General features: G+C 40.6%; 1 protein-coding gene and 1 long non-coding RNA gene across 2 annotated transcripts in view; one reads left to right on the top strand and one right to left on the bottom strand.

Annotated features, from left to right (window-relative positions):
• Positions 1-6,663, top strand: part of LOC111873761 (diuretic hormone class 2) — a 198,599-nt gene that overhangs the window by 21,185 nt on the left and 170,751 nt on the right. The window lies entirely within an intron of this gene.
• LOC117283031 overlaps positions 1-6,663 on the bottom strand; it is a 216,953-nt gene that overhangs the window by 98,286 nt on the left and 112,004 nt on the right. The gene's annotated exons all lie outside the window — the stretch shown is intronic.

The raw sequence follows: 6,663 nt of genomic DNA, 5'->3' as shown, positions 1-6,663 counted from the left end.
TTACGCAACTGTCAAAATTACGTCTTAAAGGTTCGGCCACACAGAGCGCTACGTACGCTATGTTCGCTATACGAACAGAAAAATATCTCCCTTTATTGCCAATGTGACTGGCCACACAGACTTCCATATGCTAGGTACGCTATGTTCCCTATGTTAGCTGCGTCGCAGAGCGTACACAGCGTACGTAGCGAACATATCGTAGCGCTCTGTGTGGCCGAACCTTTAGAGGCAGATAGAGACATCCTTATTTTAAGAAACCATTGGCCACAATTTAATAGGCTGAAAATGGTGAATTATTAGCGAAATGTTCCAAACCCTGACAGACGGTTCTATCTACCGACAAGAACATTCAGTCATATGTGTCACCTGGCAAATACGCATTTCCACCATTTCATATTAAAAAAAAACATACTTCTAAAGTTTTGAAGCTATAGAATCCTCGGTTTGTCACATTCCAACGCGCATTCTTATCATATTTTAACACGGCCTATTTTATACTTGTAATGGTCACGCGGTAGCGTAGTGGTTGAGGGGCTATGCTACAAGTCGGAAGGTCGCGGATTCAAGTCCCGATGAGGTCATTGGATTCTTTTCAATTGACCTAGCCCTTCCAGCCGCACTAGGCCATGGGGTTTACTCAGCCTCTAACAGAAATGAGTACCAGGAATTAATTAAATAATTTTCCTGGGGATAAAGGGCGGCCGGCGCGTAAGGCTGACAACCTTACCGCCATCTGTGAGCCGATTGTCTAGATAATGTGAGACCCTCAACGTCTCACAACCCTCCGGGCCTTCACGGCCTGGTACAGGGATAGCTTTACTTTACTCTACTTTTATGGTCACCATCATCTCGTTTCTATATATTACCATAACAATATATGACGCATTCAGAACCAGCGGGTATATTCAGTACGCACAAAGCAAACGGCACTACACACAGAAATATGTGAACAGTATTCCTTTAATAAAGAGTTGATGGGCAGATACGTAGCAACCATGCAGACCATGAAAAATGCACATATTTTAGCTGGAGAATCTGAAGGGAAAAGGCCCTTTGGTAGACCTAGTTGTAAGTGGAAACAGGATATGAGGATGTGGGCTGAATTCATCCGAGTCGGGAACAGGGTCCGCTGGTGGCTCTCAGGAAATGGATTATGAACCTTTTGTTCCGCAAAATTTGGTGAATAACTGGCTGTGGGGCTATCAATTTTCGAAAAAGAATACTGCGTGGAGTTCGTTTTTTAAGGCCGATATTTAAGATGTCAATTTTGTGATCTCTGTATACAGGAATCGATGCAAAGGGCTCAATGTGGGCACACAACAAACTACTGTGTTCGTGAAGAGAGTGCCCCCCACCCCCACCCCAATTACGAAATAAAGAGGTACGAAATTGTCGTCGCCATAACAACGTATTTCAAACAATGGATCGTGAAAAACTCCGGTCTAAATACACTGGAATAATGAAATATAAATACTTAATATTTCCCTGAAATCACAGTTCCGAAAACACCCGGTAACGCAGTTTAGGCAGCACATCAATTTTCATGCGGCGAACGTGTTCTAAGTAGAACAGGAGAGAACAAAATCGTTAATGATTAACATCAACTTTCTGTGAAGAAATAATTTAAATCCATAAAATTGAGCCATTTTATGTGCTAAGAGGAAACTTGTGTATGTGTGTTTAAGCCCCATCACACTAAGAGTACATGTACAGAGCCCAGTTCCGGCCGCATTACGCCAGGGGAAGCTGTCCCGGTGTAGACTTCATGACAAATGCTAGATGCGGTATGGAGGCAGTGGAGGAAGGTACAGTAAGTGCCTCTCTCTGCCGACAACCCTGCTCTTACATTATGGCTTCAAAAATTCACCGTAAAGGATCGTGTCTATAAAAACATCAATAGGATATAAACATTAATAGTTTTTGCATAATTCATGTTCCCTGATTATAGCTGAATTTTCGAATTTCGCTCTACAAATGAAAATGTTAGTGGACATGTCTAGAATGAGGAATTTTAAAACACTTTTTATGTTGAAATTTATACTCCGATCTTAGTCGCCTGTGCAGAAAGTGATNAAAATCCTACAGATGACTGTCATCGTACACCATCTGTGCTCCTTTGTGGATATGAATGTTATTGTTAACGAGATAATTAGTGAGAAGGTTAGGGACGGCAGAAATGAGTTTATTCAGATGTGTCGCAGCACACAAAAGTATTGATCATAATCGTAACATAATATTACAGAAGAACCAGGAATAACAGATACCAGTAAAGTAACAGAAACTATGGAAAACAGGCTGAAAACAGAATCCCGAAGCTGTTCTTTCAATATTAAACTAAGGATAGATGAAAATTGGGACACCCAACAAAATTATGTTCACTTTCTTTAGCATATATTGCCATAAACGTCTTAATGCTGTATTTCTTCCCCTATACATTTAATTTTGTCAAATATTCGCCTCTGTGGTCTAGCGGTCAGAGTTCCTGGTTACAGATCCATAGGTCCGGTTGGATTCCCGGCGCTACCAAATTTTCTGAGAAGTAGTAGGTTTGGAACGGGGTCCACTAAGACTCGTAAGGACAACTGAGGAGCTATTTCAAGGAAATAGCAGCTCCGGTCTAAAGGAAAAACGAAATTAACGGCCGTGGGGATTCGTTGCGCTGACCACGCGACATCCTCTAAAGTTGGCACTAACTTCGCCGACAAGCGGCGGTCGCTCGGTCAGTATAGTTCGCTTGCGGACTAGAACCACGGAGTTTGTTTGCTTTGTTCGCATTTATGTGCTACAAAAGATTTTCTTTTACTATTAATCAGACACTGTCCTGACGATCGAGTTATTTAACAAGAATTAGGTATGCCCTTGGTAAACTTGCTGCATTGTACACTAAATCCGTACCATAATCCATCAGTTACATTTCTGTCGTAGTTTTACCCATCTGTCCTGGTTCTAGAGCCGAACGCTGAGTCTGTTTTAATTTACAGAACAAGTAATTCGATCTGTATGCCATCATACTCGAAGCCCAACATAACTCTCGTGCCCGAAAATATATTCATCCTCTTTTATTATGTGTATATTTGCTCAATTGTACTGAACTAACAAAAATAGTAACAGGTAGCAGGAAAGCCTTTTAAAGCGAGAAATTATTTTAGTTTCCTCTCAGAATTTCCTGACAAGCTACTTGTTAGTTTATTCCGGATAGAGCCTAACTCCAAATGTTTACGCAGCAAATGTAAAATGAAAAATATTATAAGCCTATAATGAAGATTTATGATGGCTGAAGAGTCATGATTAATGACTATATTCCCCTTTATATATTCGGGCTTTTCAAATTGAACCAACCTCATCTGTCTGCATACGAAAGCTTAAGGTGAAGGTCCTATATATAACCCCATGCTTCGTGAACTGACAAAGTGATTATTACTGCAATAAACGTGTTCTACAAACAGGCCAGCCCAGACCAGGGAAGAAGATGCTTTACCGATTTAACTTATCTGTCCTACAATTTGGGAAGCTAATGGATAAACGTGCCGGTCACGGTAGCTCAGCGGTCTAAGGCATGTACTGTCTTCGCTCGCTTGGAAACCGGGATCGTGGGTTCGAATCCCACTCAGGGCATGGATGTTTAGTTTGTGTGTGTACTTTTTCTGTGTTTGTGTACAGGTATAGGCTTTGCGACGAGCTGATCACCCGCCCAAGGAGTCCTACCGAATGTGTAAGATCTAGAAAAACCGAAGTGAACGGAGAAGTTCATGGAGGTAGGCCTAGGCCCACTGGGGCTGTAGTGCCAAGGGGGGAAAAATGGATAAACGTGGCTCGGCATTCTATTACTTTAAATTTTAATTATTAATGCTTTCAGATTATCACAAATACGTCATTTGGATGCAAGGATCATTACGAAACAAAACGAAAACGGAATTATCTGCAACTTATGTATCTATTTATAATACGGTGCCCCCAACAGGTTTTTAAATAATATCTTAATGATAACATAAACCACTAACAAGCACATGTAAGAATAAAACTCTCATATGTTAAATGCAAGAATTTTGATAAACGACCCGTATTTGCTTACACTGTCCATAACACTACTAACAGTTCTTTTGTGTCAGTGCGGAGGAAGCACACACAAACCAGGAGCATATGGCAGTCAAAAACTGAAAGTAGACCACGAACGTGAGGGACAAACAGACGAGAAAAACACCTTCATACATTTACGAAAATGACGACACCCCGAGTGAGGTGAAATAATACGCAACAGAAATTTTAAAGGATTTTATCTCGTTTTACTTAAGAAGACTACAGCGTGTGATTTTAACACGAATTAAAACAGTGTAGTAGTTTTTAACACAGTTTTAGTAAAATATGTGTAACATTAAAACACCTGAAGATGGCCGTTTGAGGCCGAAACATGTAGTGTTGAAGTGTAGAATGTAAAAGTGTTGAAATTTTGACGGAAGATAAACAATGGACGCTAATTTGAACAATTGCAACGGGATGCTGAAATACAGAAACTTGAAAGGAGAACAAAAGAATATATAGTACAAGAGTTTGGGAAATGAATGTTGTGTCAAATATGGGGACCTAAGAAAGATGAAACAGCTGTTGCAGGGAACATAACGTGGAACTTCGTGTTTTATACATGTCAGCTAGCATTGAAGGGACAATAAAATCTAGAAGTTCATAATGACGTGGACACAAGGATTTGCATAATATTATCACGTGTATCAGTGACTAAAGACGAGGGTTTGGCTTGGTGAGTCGATTGATTGGATATTCACCAGGCTGAACTATAATTAGTTGTAACACAATTTTCTGTAACGATAACACTTCGTAACTACGAACAGTGATGACACCACATAAACTAAAGAGTTCACTTCTGACTTCTTCTAACTTCTGAGTTTGAACTGTCTTCTGGTTATAATTTTTAGGCGGCCATGATAACATACACCGCCTCGAAGAGTTCTGTGTTTCGTATCTGCGGCAACTGTCTGCCTAAGCACGCGTTGCCATGGAAACACTTCCAGTTCCGCAGTAACCTATATGCCTAGTCGAGTGTTGTCACGGAAGTCATGTATAGTAATCCCATGGCAACCCGTTGTTATGGGAACGTGCTCTGTTAATACTCGTTGCCTGGGAAATCAACTTTCGATCTGACTCCACTATTCCGGCTTTCAGGCGTCACATCACAATATCACCAAATACTCGTATTATAAGGACAATCAATTCGTGGATAGGATAAACGAGTTTTGCAGCATACAATGAGAAATTCAACAGGAAATTATGCAAGGAGGACGGCTCCGAAAACCTAGGCGTAGATATGAGAATCACTGTTAAAGTGGGACTTAAATAAATAGTACGTGACCACGCAGGTGAGTGTCATCAGTCTCAGAAAAGAATCTAACAGTGAAAACTGTGGACTTGGTAATGAACATTCGGGATCAGTAGAAGGCAGGAAATGTCTTGACCAGCTAAGAGCATGTCAGCTTTTCAACAGGCCTGTGCTCCATGGAGTCAGTTAGCTAGATAGGATTCTGAATGCTAAGTGTTACCTAATCTCGGATGTTCGAATGTCCCTTGGGCTGGAGATTCATTCAAACGAAAACAATATATTAGAAATAAAGGAAAGTTTCAATATGTATTTAAACTGTTAAGTGTAATAAACCAGAAGCTAACGCACATTGATCTAGGCAATAAGAATGGAGTTTAGAATTCTCCAACCACCACGCTAATTATAAGGACACTGCAAAACATACCGCTGAAGTAACCTAAGTGCAGATTGTTTAGACAAAATATCGCCTAAAATAGAAAGAGTAGAAAAGTAACTGAGAAAGAAACGGAAATGGGAAATGTTGATGTGCCATCCATCATCATTCAAACTTGAGAAATGTTAACTTCATAGCTTCGAAATCTGTACCTTAACAATAAGATTAGGGTAAGTACATTTTCTTTTTGACTACTTACATGACTCGGACGGTCGTGTCAGCATTACAGGATGAAGAAATTGTGGAGTTCATATATGAAACCACATAAAATCCAGTGTGAATTATTTCTAAAAATAAGGAACGAATGCGAATAAGTGCATTATATGGGATTCAAAAATGGGTTGCTAGCTCGTGGTTTAGTTGCAGTGATGCGTTATCTACACAACAAATGACGGTGTGACCTAGAAAGCGCTAGAAAAGCAAAATAACATTCCCCTTTAGAGTTTAACCCAGTCACTAAGTAGGAAAAACATTACTTTAAGAAATACAGATATGCCATGTGCTTTTCTCCATGAACATTTCGGGCTAAAAATCTGTAGGAACTTGTGTTACATGCCTCGTTCTTATCACATTCTTTGATGCGATCTCCCTACTAATCTTCTGCGAATTATGTGATATTTTCTCGATGTGCCTGTCACTTCGATCCTTATATCAAAATCTTAGAGGCCTCCGTAGTCTATAGGTAACGTCCCCACCTCATGACTCGTAGTACGCGGGTTCAAATACCCGGCGGAGGTCGTCGAATTTTTAAGGGCGGAAAAATTCAGGGAACAAGTCCTTCGGGAGGGACTTTAAGCCGTGGGTCCCGTGTCGTAGCTTTACGGCACGTAAAAGAACCTCATATCTCCAAAGGAGGTCACGGAGCCAAATTAACGGACGTTTCCCGCCCAACAGCAGTCTC

Source organism: Cryptotermes secundus, unplaced genomic scaffold (genome assembly GCF_002891405.2).
Source record: "Cryptotermes secundus unplaced genomic scaffold, Csec_1.0 scaffold142, whole genome shotgun sequence".
NCBI lineage: Eukaryota > Metazoa > Arthropoda > Insecta > Blattodea > Kalotermitidae > Cryptotermes > Cryptotermes secundus.
This window is presented reverse-complemented; position numbering and strand designations above follow the sequence as displayed.